Raw genomic sequence first — 12,968 nt, 5'->3', positions numbered from 1 at the left:
GTAAGTCTCTGACTTGTAGCTCTGGGTGGTCTTGAGCAGGAGGATGTTGCTAACTCTCTCATCGTAGTAGCAGATCTCCACTTTGTATCAGTACAAGCTTCTAGACCTAGTGTGTCTTCTGTCTCTCCTCTAGAAGTATATGGCTTTTACTGCTTCTCCTTCCCAGGTGGCATTATAACTATATCTGGAATTAATAGCAGAGGAGTTCCCTCACCCCTCCCCCTGCCTCCATAAAAGACTGCTATTTTTTGTCTCTGGGTACTTTACTAAATACTATCAATGTAGTCCTTAATTTGGTTTTAAGTTAATTTTTGTATATAGTACTTTCTTCTTTGTTTTCATTATCTCTATGCCATTAGTTTTACAAAGACTATGGTACATGAGTACGATGATACTTGACCTTCTTTTTCTATAACCCTTTTTTGGGGCATTTGCTAATATGTCCTTGAATGATTTCCCCATCAGAGCAAATGGACAGACATGCACACTATTCCACTGTGGCGTTTCATTGTAGTTCATAGCACAATGTACCATAAATCATTTAACTATTCTCATATTGACAGAAATATAGTTTTCCATTTTTTATGCTATTATAATATTGAAAGAAGCATTTTTGCACATACATCTTTGTACATGTGAGACAATTTTACTACAGAATACATACTATCAAAAGATATGTGGGTACAATATGATAAATGATTTCACTTAAAGGATTACAACAGAATCTTTTTATAGTGAATGTATAATTATTTTCAAGTATTTACTTTCATAAGCTATATGGCATCTAAGGAAATCTACATTTATTCAAAAGAAGTTAACTTAGGTTGCTAATTTAAAAATGCTTAGATTTTTCATAGCTCTATAAGTTTGCTGAAAGTGACATAAAAAATGAAAGAAATCACTCATCAGTAACTTCAATACAATTCCAAACAGAAGTGCTTTGCATGATTTTATAGCCCAGAATTAATAATAATTTAATATTAAAAAGTGAAATTCTTCTATATGCATTTTAAATTTAAAATTATATTAAAGTTTATAAATATAAGCAACTCAACATGACCCTTTTTATTTCAAAGATTGGATAATGTTTTATCATTTTCAGCAATGATTGTCTTTTGCTTATTTACCTTGTGCTTTCCCATGCATAATAAATAAATGCATTTGGGCTAGAGGAGTGAATGTTAGTTAGTAAACCATTCTGTATTAGGGTTCTCCAGACAAATAGAGCCAATGGAATATATAGAAAGAACATATGTAGATATATATAAGAGGAAATTTACTGTAGAAGTTGGCTCACACAGTAATGGAAGCCCAGAAGTACCACAATTTTCTGTCTGCAAGCTAGAGAATCAGGAAAGACAGTGTATTTCTGTCCAGAGACCAAAGACCAGAGAATAAAGGGGCATATGTATTGTGGTCTGAGTCTAACCACCCAAGGAGTCTGATCACCTGAAAAACAGGAGCCCTGATATTCAAGGACAGGAGAAAATGGATGTCTCAATTCAACAAGAGAGAACAAATTTACCCTTCCTCAACCTTTTTATTCTATTTAGGTCCTCAACAGATCAGATAATGCCCATCTACATTGGTGAAGTTAAACTTCTTTATCCAGTCTGTTGATTCAATGTTAATCTCTTCCAGAGGCATCCTCACAGACACATCTAGAAATAATGTTGCACCTGCTATTTGGGTAACTCTTATCAAAACCAAGTTGACACATAAAATTAACCATTACACATTCTTTGTTATGAATGCCCAGAATAGAATTATCAAGAATAAGAATAAGAACATAATTATCCATCCATAATTAAACCACATGACACTTAGACAAATAAGTATAATTTTGGATCTCAGGAAAATTGGTAAACTTGGCATAGCCTTGGCAAAATTGGTAAACCTTGACATTCTGACAGGTGTGAGATGATATTTCATACAGACTTCATTTTAAAAACAATTTTAGACTTGCAGAAAAAATTGAGAAAATAGTTCCCACATACCTCATACCCAATTTGCCCTATAATTAATACCTTACATTAGTATACATTTGTTAAAATTCATGAACAAATGTTGATATATTGCTATTAAATAAACCCCATAAATGCTTAGATTTCCTTAGTTTTTATCTAATGTCCTTTTTCTGTTCTAGAATCTCATCCAGGATACCAAATTACATCTACATTTGTTTTCTTAAGCTCCTCTTGGATGTGATATTTTCACAGATGTAGCTTGTCTGTGAGTCATTGACAGTTTTAAAGGGGTACTGCTCAGGTACTTTGTAGAATTTACAATTCTAGAATTTGCTTGATATTTTTCCCATAATAAGATTGGGTTTATAGATCACCAAGAGGAAGATCACAGATGGAAAGTGCCATTTTCATTGTATCTTTCAAGTGTACATATTAGCAACATAATGACAGTTGATTTGGCAATGAATCACCGGGTTGAGGTAGTATTTACCAGGTTTCTTTACTGTAAAGGTCTCGTCCTCCTTACCCACTTCTATATTGTACACTTTTGAAGTAAGTCATTTGCGCAGTCCACATGTGTGGAACAGATAATTATGCTCCCTGTCTTTGAGAGGGCAGGATCTGCATAAACTATTTGAAATTATTCTGCATGGGGGCTTTGTGTTTGCCCTCCCTCATTTTAACTTACTGAATTAGCTATTTATATCTGTATGGACTTCGTGTTTGTTTTATACTCTGGTTTCTAATTCAATAGTATTATTTTTGATGTTCACAAAAACGATTTTATTAACCTAGTAAAATGAAGACCCAGTCCCTTTGCAACCCCAACCCTATCAAAAGAATGGGGTCAGGAAGGGAGAAACCTGATACAGAAATGTCCCTTGTCCCTCAACATAGAAGGCTGGAGGGAGGAAAATGTGCAGTGCAAACAGTTCACTAGAGGTAGGAGAAGGGATATGTTAGGCTGGAGTGGTAGCTGAAAAAGAAGAGCAAGAAGGAGAGTGTGGGGCCTTGCTGAAGACCCTGGAAAGACAAGGGGTAGGGGGATGGGAGCCAAAGGAGATGGAAAAAGTAGGTCTCATGGATAGGAATCTGTTTCACTTGATCTTTGGTCAGTCAATTTAGCTGGGGCAGCACACAGTGCTAGATACAACAAACTACCATCACTGTTCCCAAGGCTAAAACCAGCAACCCCACAGTCCCTGTGAGAGGAATGAGGTAATAGGCCAAGGGAGAGCTATTTTCTGGAACCAGAAGCATCTTAAACACCTTTTGGTGGACCAAGAGTGCACACCCATCCCGTAGCTCCTCTCTCCAATAATCACAAATGAATACACATATGCTGTGGGATTGCATCTTCCAAAGTCCATTGGAATTCACTTTGTGTACCACAGGTACACCATACCCAGCCTTCTGAGCATGTAGGACTTGGAAGCCAAAGTTGTAGTTAAATCTTCAAAACAGTGGAATAAAGACTAACTAGTTGCCTGGGGCTGGAGATATTGGGGAAAAGGGGCTGCAAACATTGGCTTGGTGAACCTCCACAAGGAACCCTTGAAGTCATTCTTGACTCAAAGTAGCCCCTAAGAGCTTTCTCTTGATTCTTTACCGTGGAAACTTTGTAGAATGTTGGGAGATAAAACCCATAAAATTGTGGAGGCCTTCTAAGACTATGGCCTCAGGAATTTTCTCTTTCACACTTGTCTATATACTGCCTCCAACAATTTGCCAAAGTTATATTTAAGTGTCCTATCAGATCCGGTAGCTTCTGCTTTCATATGATGACTTTGGCTGTGATTCTCTGTGTCAGCCTCTCTCTCTCTCTCTCTCTCTTGATTTTCAGGTAGCGGTTTTCCCTCTGACTTCAGTTGTTTGATGAGTCTGTAAAAAGTCTTTGATTTTCACAGTATTCTTATTCTTGTTGTAAGGATAAGAGTGATGACTTACAAGATCTTACATGTCAGAGTTGATACAGTAGTATCCCAAAGTCACTTTTCTCATTTCAGTTTGAGGCTCTAGTGTTTGTTCACAACTGTATATATATCATCAGTCTTCCTCGCAAACTTATAATAATACTCTGTTCCAGAATAAAATAGAACAATGCATATAAAATAGTATTATCTTCTGAATCTATATTTTCCGTAATGTTACCGTGATCTTATAAAACCAGAGACAATGAGCTACTAGACATGTACATAGCAAGAAATACAGTGACATCAAACTGAAGTCAGTTCTTGATATAAAAAAACAAAACAAAAAACCCTTAACATAGTAATGTGCTACAGTAAAATGAAAAAAGACCAACCTCAAAAAAAACTGGGTGCATTTATCTGATATATTTTGAAATATATATCTGATAAAGAAATATAAGATGAATTTAGAATTTCTGTCATTTTGTCAAATTCTCAAGATAACAAAATATGATGACAAATAATAAAGTGTTAAAATGAACAGTGCCAATGCTATATTTTCTACTTCAAGTAGTTTCATCTTTTTAATTTGATGGCTTATCATTGATTTAAAATTTTAAAAAACAAATTAAAATGCAAACAATAATGTTTCTCTTAAATTCAGTACATATTTATGTTATCTTTTTATCATGTTTCCAACATTATTTGTCAAGCTAACAATTAAGCACATGATGTTTTCCTTTCCCTATACTCATAATTTAATACTTAATTGAAGAATGATCACAGTTAATTTTAAAGCAAAAAAAAAATCTCTGAATTGTCACAGGATTAATATATATAGTTGAATGTATATAGGAATACTAGGGGACAATAAGCTCAAAAGCTACCAGGATTTAATAGGCAGTATGTAAAAAATAGAAAATGGTGGAAAATTAGGTAAAATAAAGCATTCTTAAACCATCCAAAAAATGGCATCTGCAACTCAGCTTTAGGTAATTGCTAGCATAATTGCTTTTAAAGTGATGCCAAAAAAATCTAGATTTTTGGTTTTAAATGCTGGATCAATATTTTCACACAATATGAGCAAAATCAATTATATCTACTGGCTGAATTTGGATCCAAGCAAAAATTGTTTAACTCCAGAGCACAAAGTGCTAGCAATTCATGATAAATAATAAATTCTTAAGTTAAAAAAAATTATTCATGTACATGAATGAAATATATAACTTTTTGAAAGACATGTTTTGGGGTCAGAAATAATTTGCAAGCCAAGAATCTGAAAACGCTGTCACTCCCAACCATGGTAGACATTAAGGATGTTCTCTGATACCTCCTTTTCTTTGTGAGTATACTCTCCCAGACCTTTATACAGAAAAGGAGCCATACGAGTAGTTCCTGTCAGTGAAACACCACTGGCAAATAGATATGTATATCATATGTAGTCTGAAAGCACGGAAGTTACAAAGTAAATCACCAGTCTCTGCCCCCTCCCATGCATAATTTAGAGGTAATATTCAGGTAATGGAGGAGCAAGACTGAAATAGTGTGGTTTGAGGCCCTGGAGATTTGCCAAAATCTGTAGAAGACTTAGGATGAGCAAGAAATTAACATATGTCCGTAAAGCCACTGATATTTTAAACTTATGTATTATTACAGCATAAACTACCCCTGTCTGAAAAATACAGCAACAAAGAAAACTATGATATTTGAAAGACAACTACCTAAATTCACCCACTCAACATTCTCTAACACACTAGTATTAAGAATGAAAGTGAAGATATTCATTAATACAGATTTATCAGATATCAAAAGATGAAAGAATTTTATGAAAACAAATTTGGATGACACACAAGTCTGAAGCAAGAAATGAAGACAAATTTTGAAAATAATTTTTTAAAAGTCTTAAGTCTAAAAGACTTTACTGGTGAAGTATTTTTGAAATTGAAGGTGTCACTGATTTTTTTTCAAAACTGATTGCCCATCACTCACGAACTCTTCCAGATAATAGAAATAAGACAAATATTTCTTAATTCTTATCATAAGCCATAATTAACTCAGAACAAAACTCAACAGGGCATTACAAGGAAGACAGATTTAAGACCAACATTTTTTTGGCATGTAGATGCAAAAATTCTTATGAGGGATTATTAAATCAAATCCAATGATATATTACAGAGGATAATGCATTATAACCCAGTAAAATTTAATCTAGAAAGGCAAAAAGTATCTAAGATTTGAAAATCACTCAAATAAAATAATTCAGTTGATTAATGGAGAAGGTGTAAACTAGGTATGATCGTGCATACCTGCAGCATTGATAGATACAGAAAGAAATTACAACAGTAAACGCATTGACTTTAGATAAGTTTATATTAAAACACAGCAGACTTGAAATAAAAGGGAAATTTCTTAAAAAGATAAAGAATTCTATAAGAAAATGTATCAGATCCAGTAGTGAAACACTTAACTTACGGTCCCTTCCTCAAGTCAAGAATCAGATTTGAATGTCACATTCTGGCACTCTTCTTCAACATTCCAATGTAGTTGAGTCCATGTAATAGAGCATGTATAAATAAACACAAAACATGAGACTTGGGAAGAAAGAAATAAACTTGCTTATTTACATAGGACGGTATTGTGTGCCTTCACTGTTCAAAAGAATATACATATAACACAATATAAATTAATAAGGGAATATAGCAGTCACTCCATAAAATATTAATACACTAAAATTAATTTTGTGTTTTTATGCTGTGCAAAGACAAATGAAAATTAAATTTAAATTACCACTCACACCAGCAAGAAAAACATCAAATTTATTGTAATAAATCTAATTAAAAATAATGAAAGTCTTCTTCAACTGAAAATTATAAAATATTATTGAGAAAAATAAAACAAGAGCTAAATAAATGGAGCAATATTCTAGAATCATGAATTGGCAAGCTCAATACTCTTAAAGTTGTCAATTTTCCCAAATAACTCTCAATATATCAGACTTTTTAAACGTACATTAAGAAATTAAAAGCTTATTCTACAATTCATATATAAATGCAAAGTTTGGACTAAGAACAGATAAAGTAATCTTAAAGGGAAAACAGCCTGGCTAAAGAAGTAATAATACAAAATATTAAGGCCTGTTATAAGTTGAGATAATTAAGACAGAAAGGCAATGGTGAGAGAACAGAAAAAACTGAATAGTGGCACAGAATAGAAAGCCCAGACTTGCACATAAAGAGTCACTTGTTTATGACAAAGAGAACACCTCACACAGTGGGGAAAGGATAGCCTTCAATAAATGATGCTGTCTCACCTGGAAAAAATATTTTATGACGCTTATATAGCTAGATGAATGGTTAATATAATCGTAAATGTTAAAACAAAAGCTTATTAAAAAATCATAGGTGAACAAAGATTGAAGAAGACATACAGTGCCTATGTGCAGAGGGAGGGGGGATGGGTGCGTTTGTGTGTGTGTTTATGTGTAACACTATGTTAAAATTATGAACTTCTAGTCATCAAAAAACAACATTAAGAGAATAAATAGACAACTATCAGAATGGAACATGTATGTAAAATATATTCACATGTAATAAAGTACTTGATTCAGAAATATTCACAAAATTTTTATGAAAATCAGTTGAAAAAGGCAAAAAATAGCAATAGAAATATAATTTAAAACTTGACCAATTATATCATATAAAGGAATATATAAATAGCCAATAAAATACTCAACACCATTAGTCATCAAGGGTATGCAAGTAAAAAGCAACAATATAACATCACACACCCACCAAAATGGCTAAAATGACAAAAATAAAAAATGCCACGGTTGAGCAACAGTTATTCTCATACAGCACTATTTGTAGAGAATTTAAATTAGTAAAATCATTTTTGAATTTTGTCAAGCAGAGTGCATGTTCTAAGACACAATGATTTTACTACTTAGTGTATACTCAAAAAGAATGTATAAATATGTTCATCAAAAGCCATGCACTAGAATGATCATGTCAGTACTACTCATAACAGCCTCCAGCTGAAAACAATCTAAATGTACAACAGATGGATGGATGGATATCATCACTATAAAATTCCAGCAAATGAAGTCAAAAACACATGAGAATATGCTAGTCAATTCTTTTTATCTGAATGCACAAATATAATTAACCTTTTTGAAGTCAGGATATTGGAAACTTTTAGGATATAAGTACTAACTGGAAGGAAGCAGCACAAGGACAGTTTCTGGGGTGCTGAAGAAGTTTTGTTGCTTAATTTGGGTACTTTGGGTACTAGTTATACGGTGTTTGGAGGCGGTCCTCTATAGGCCTCTTTTATTTGTATACATCTTGCAGAGTATTTGAAGATTACATGGCCTGGATCTCCCCTCACTCAAGACCATTTTTTTAGGATTGTTTATGCAACTGGCATTTCTGAGAGGTCATATTATGCCTGTCTCCACACAAAGAATACTCTTGCTCAATACTTGCCAAAAAAAACAACAGCAGTTAAGCTCATGGTACTATTGTGCTGCAACACACTGCTCAAGCAGACTATATCTCTGGCTTTCCAGGTTAATGTGAAACTATGCTGGTACTCAGGCTGTTACTTTTTCAGGAGTAATGAAGTTATTTGTCTCTGACCCAGAGGGCTTGGATCTTCTGTCAGCATCCATGTGACCACAGCAGGCTGTCTTAACTTGTGAGTAGGGTAAAATCAATCCCCCACAGTTTTGGTGGAGAGGATGGGACACTTAATAGAGACATGGATTTCTGGGAAAATGTCAATTAAGGATTTGAGGAAATCCTTGAGAACCAGTGATAGATAATCTTGACAAAATGATATGATTATTTGGCCAAGACATAGTTCTCCAATTTGTTGCCTGTTTTAAGGAGGAAAAATACCAGGGGATAGGCTCAAAAGCAGCTCTCCTATAGCATGAGCACTAACTGGTCTACCAACCATATTGAAAAAACTAGCAATGAGACCCTTTCGGAGTTGAAGGAGGGCTCTACAACCTGCAACTGTATTTACAGAGATACACATTTACAAGCTACATGACCAGTACATTGACTAGTTCACCTGGAACATGCAAATATAAGGCATATAATGCTCAGTAAGAAGGAATGACAAGCAGGTAGTCTGCCTTTCTGGTCAGCCTCTCTTGTAGTTTCTCATGCCAACCTTAGATCCATGCTGCAATGAGAGTAAAACCTCTCAAAGTTGTCAACATGAGTCCTGACTGCTATCAGGGAGCTTTGGCTGGTTCAGAAGATTTTACTGAGAAAAGCAAACTACTATAGAAAACAAAATATTAAGCATTGACTAGTATTAGCCTCTTACTGTCTCATTTTTTTTTCCTAATGCTGATGAGAATGACCTCTGTGTGTGAATTTTTGTCTGTGTGTATAATATATTTGTGTCTCCCAATCCTGGTGCCTCTCTTTACCTCTGAACTCTTCTCTAAGGAAAAATATGTATGCACTCTCCCTGTTTCCAATGGGGAGAGTGAAAGCTATGCATCACCACCATCAAGCATTCAGGGACTCCCAGGAAATGGATAAGGGACATAAATTTTTATGACCCTGGTGGCACCAAGTGCCCAAATTACTATCTTACCAGGTTTTTTAGGAGGAAAGGGCACCCAAATTCAACAGATGTAGCTCAGAAGGAACCCATAGTGAGGAAGGAGGGTTAAATTGTTGCTGTTTTGACCCTCTTAGCTAAGGGAATAAAACAGTTGATGTGCTACAGGCACATCCTTTATATTCTCATCCTATATATTCAAAGGAGATTCTCCCATTCTCTCAGGGATGACTTATGTAGTGATAATGAGACATAAATTACACTACAACCTTCCTTCCTATCCTCTCCCAGGTAGCCTGGGAGAAATGATAATCACAGGAGGAAAAAGACAATACTTTAGAAAATGAATTGCATCCTAAATACTCAAAAAAACCATTTCCCAAAACAAAGGTGTCACCTTTCTGATGTAACCACCAGGTATACTGTTTTTGAAATAGCTGAATGCATGCCACAGGCAGGTCTGTGAATCTCCAGCCTGATATCCACATTTGGCAGTGGTCACTTCAGACTCAACAAATAACAGTGCAAGAAGGGCCCTACAAGTCTTGATTGCCAAATGGAAATTGTGTTTTCAAGAGAGCAGCTGACTTGGTCTTGGCAGCATCTCAGATTTGCATTAAAAAGTGAATGCAACCCCTTTGGGGGGAATCCTTATCTTTCACTTCACTGCCTTAAGCAAAACTTCTGGCTCAATGAGGCTTTCCACTCACAGAGATTTCCTTAAATGCCTGGGCCTGGTTCACTGGTTGTTCATCTATGTTAAAATATGATGGTGTGCATTGTACTGCTGTGGAAAACCATCTGTGCACAATCAGTACCCGCTATGTATAACCAAGGGCCAATATGGTCTCTTTTCTGAGTTGGCAGAACTCAGAAAATTGTTCATAGCCAGGCTATTAGAAACCTTGATGAACTTTGAGACATTGTTATTATCTCCTAGGCAGTTGCCTATAGTCTAATTGTTTGGTCTGTCATTTGGGAGACTATAGACTGGCGTATTAAAGACATTTCTCTTTGAAGCCATGAACTGTAGGGAAAGAAACTTCCCTGCCACTAATAAGAAATTCTGGGTCACAAATGTAGATGCCCATGGTAAAGATATGTTCTCTGCTAGGACCATTTGGAATCAAGCCTCCCCCCATCTCCACCAAACTGATGAAATTCCTATTGGGAAAACCCCAGTAATCAAAATTACGTTTTCGTTTGGGGGCTACCATGTTTGCTACTAGAACTATACTTCTTGTGTAGAAGCCTGGCAAAAACTTTCCTGCTTCAAAGCCATAATAGATTACACACTATTGTGATCATAAGACACCTGCACGTATTTAAGGAATTCCCATCAGGATTCTTCAACAACTCCACACATCTCTCCAATATGAGGTGACCCAATATGAGGTGACCCCATATTGGGGAAGCTCCTCAGAGTGATAACCGACTCATTACTTATGCACACTCTCTGGGAGTTTATTGCTATGATAGGGATCTTCCAATTAGAAAATATAGTAAGAATTTGTTTCCCTGATGTTAGCTTACATCAGTGACACCACCTTGACCTTGGAAAGCCTTCAGCTCAGCCTAATTCATTGCCCAGAGTGGTTATGAATGATAGAATTACCCTAGACTTCACCCTTGCAGGCCAAGGCAGAGTCAGTGCAATCAATAATAAATCCTGATGCATCTGAATTATTGCCTTGGGACAAATAGAAAGTCAAAACAAATATAAGGAGAAAGCCTCCTACTTTTCTAAGGTAGACTCAATGACTTACTTGATATTTTCCCCTTCTGGTTGGGCATGGATCCCGGAGGGCTTGATTGAGGAAAATACTGTATGTTGTTGATATAGGCTGAACATTTGTGTCTTCCCCAAATCCGTACATGTTGAAATCCTGTGTTACATGTGATAGCATGTCGAAGGGGGCCTCATAAATGAGATCAATAACCTTATGAAAGAGGTCTCAGAGATTCCCCATGCCTCTTGCCCCATATGGGGACACAAAGAGAAGATTGCAACCCAGAAGAGGGCCTTTGCCTGACCATGCCGGCACCCTGCTCTTGGAATTCCAGCCTCCAGGACTGTGAGATACAAAGTCTATTGTTTCTGAGGTACAGAGACTATGGTATTTTGTTATAGCAGCCAGAATGGACTAAGACAGTTGCCCCATCTTAGTTATTAGAATCTTACTGATAGGAATCCTAGTTAAATGAGACAGATTGAAAGGATTTGATTTCAGCCTCAGTTTGTCACCTAAGATCGGTCAGATGTGAAAATGTTTTAGAGGTTAAGACAGTGCATGACCCAGGGTGAATTGTGGGAAGCCCATCATTAATTCATTGTGCTCATATAGATCTTTCTATATAGATTTTGGGATTATAAGGCCCTAAAAGCTATTTAACCTGGGCTATTTTTTAGGATTGTTCATAGAGCTCAGATTTTGGAAAGGGGTAATACTGTCTCTTTTTTACACAAAGGTCTGGCTTTCTTCCTGCTTGTCACAACATAAGTGGGTCTCTTATGTTCAGAGTTCCTTTCCTGTGGTGCAGTAGACGTATACCAGCTTCAGTTGACTCTCTATATTGCCCTATGGGACTTAGGGTTTAGGGATCCAGAACAACCATGATGGTATGATTACCTTGTTTTTGATCCAGGAATTTGATATTTTCTGTCAGTATCCATGTAACTATGGCTGACTCACTTATTAGCTATAAAATAGGGCCAATCAATTCCATTGTACCAGGTGTTTTCATAAATCATCAATCTCTATATTACAGTATCTACATATTTCTATGTATTCATATATAATAAATAATTTTAAAGATTTAAACCTATATCAATTATATAGATAGATGACGTAGGATAGGACGAGAGAAAATTAAATATATGATATAGATTACATTTATTATAGCTTAATTAAAAAAAAATGTTTAAGATTTTCATCCTCCCAGAAAGAAGAAAAGCATTGGTAGTTATGAGATTTTATGACAGATTCTATCTCAGAAGTTTATTTTCTATCTGAATTAAATTTTACATACAGAGATAATATTTTTTTCACAAAGTGAAGCTTTATATTTTCACTGCTGCTTTATTAAATATATTAATTTGCCAGAAGAAAAAATATGATGAGAACAAAATAGCCTCAAATACCATTACATAGGTAATACTTGTAGATAAAAACAGCAAACATACATAAACAAACACACGTGTGCAGACTATTCACATCAGCTATTTTCACTTAATAACTTGGAGATATTTTCATTTCAACAGATACGTTCATTATAATGGCCAGCAGGCAAATTATTGTATATATAATTAATAATGTGTTACCTACTGATGGGGATATACATTAGTTCTGGGATTTACTAATACACAATGAACAAAAACATATTAAAATTTTTAGGCCTAATACTTCAGCTAAAATACTTCCTTGATAATTGAATAAGAGGTTAAATTGAAATTAGGACTCCTAAATCTTGAGGGCTGAATATAATAATTCTTTAGTGCTCTAGAAACTGT

At 35.3% G+C, this 12,968-nt stretch overlaps 1 pseudogene; it reads right to left on the bottom strand.

Annotated features, from left to right (window-relative positions):
• Positions 1-2,903: 2,903 nt before the first annotated feature.
• LOC113600831 (E3 ubiquitin-protein ligase RNF167-like) overlaps positions 2,904-12,968 on the bottom strand; it is a 32,621-nt pseudogene continuing 22,556 nt past the window's right edge.

This window comes from Acinonyx jubatus, chromosome A1 (assembly GCF_027475565.1).
Source record: "Acinonyx jubatus isolate Ajub_Pintada_27869175 chromosome A1, VMU_Ajub_asm_v1.0, whole genome shotgun sequence".
In the NCBI taxonomy this organism is placed as follows: Eukaryota; Metazoa; Chordata; class Mammalia; order Carnivora; family Felidae; genus Acinonyx; species Acinonyx jubatus.
Note: the sequence above shows the minus strand (reverse complement) of the source record. Positions and strands in the feature narration are given on the sequence as shown.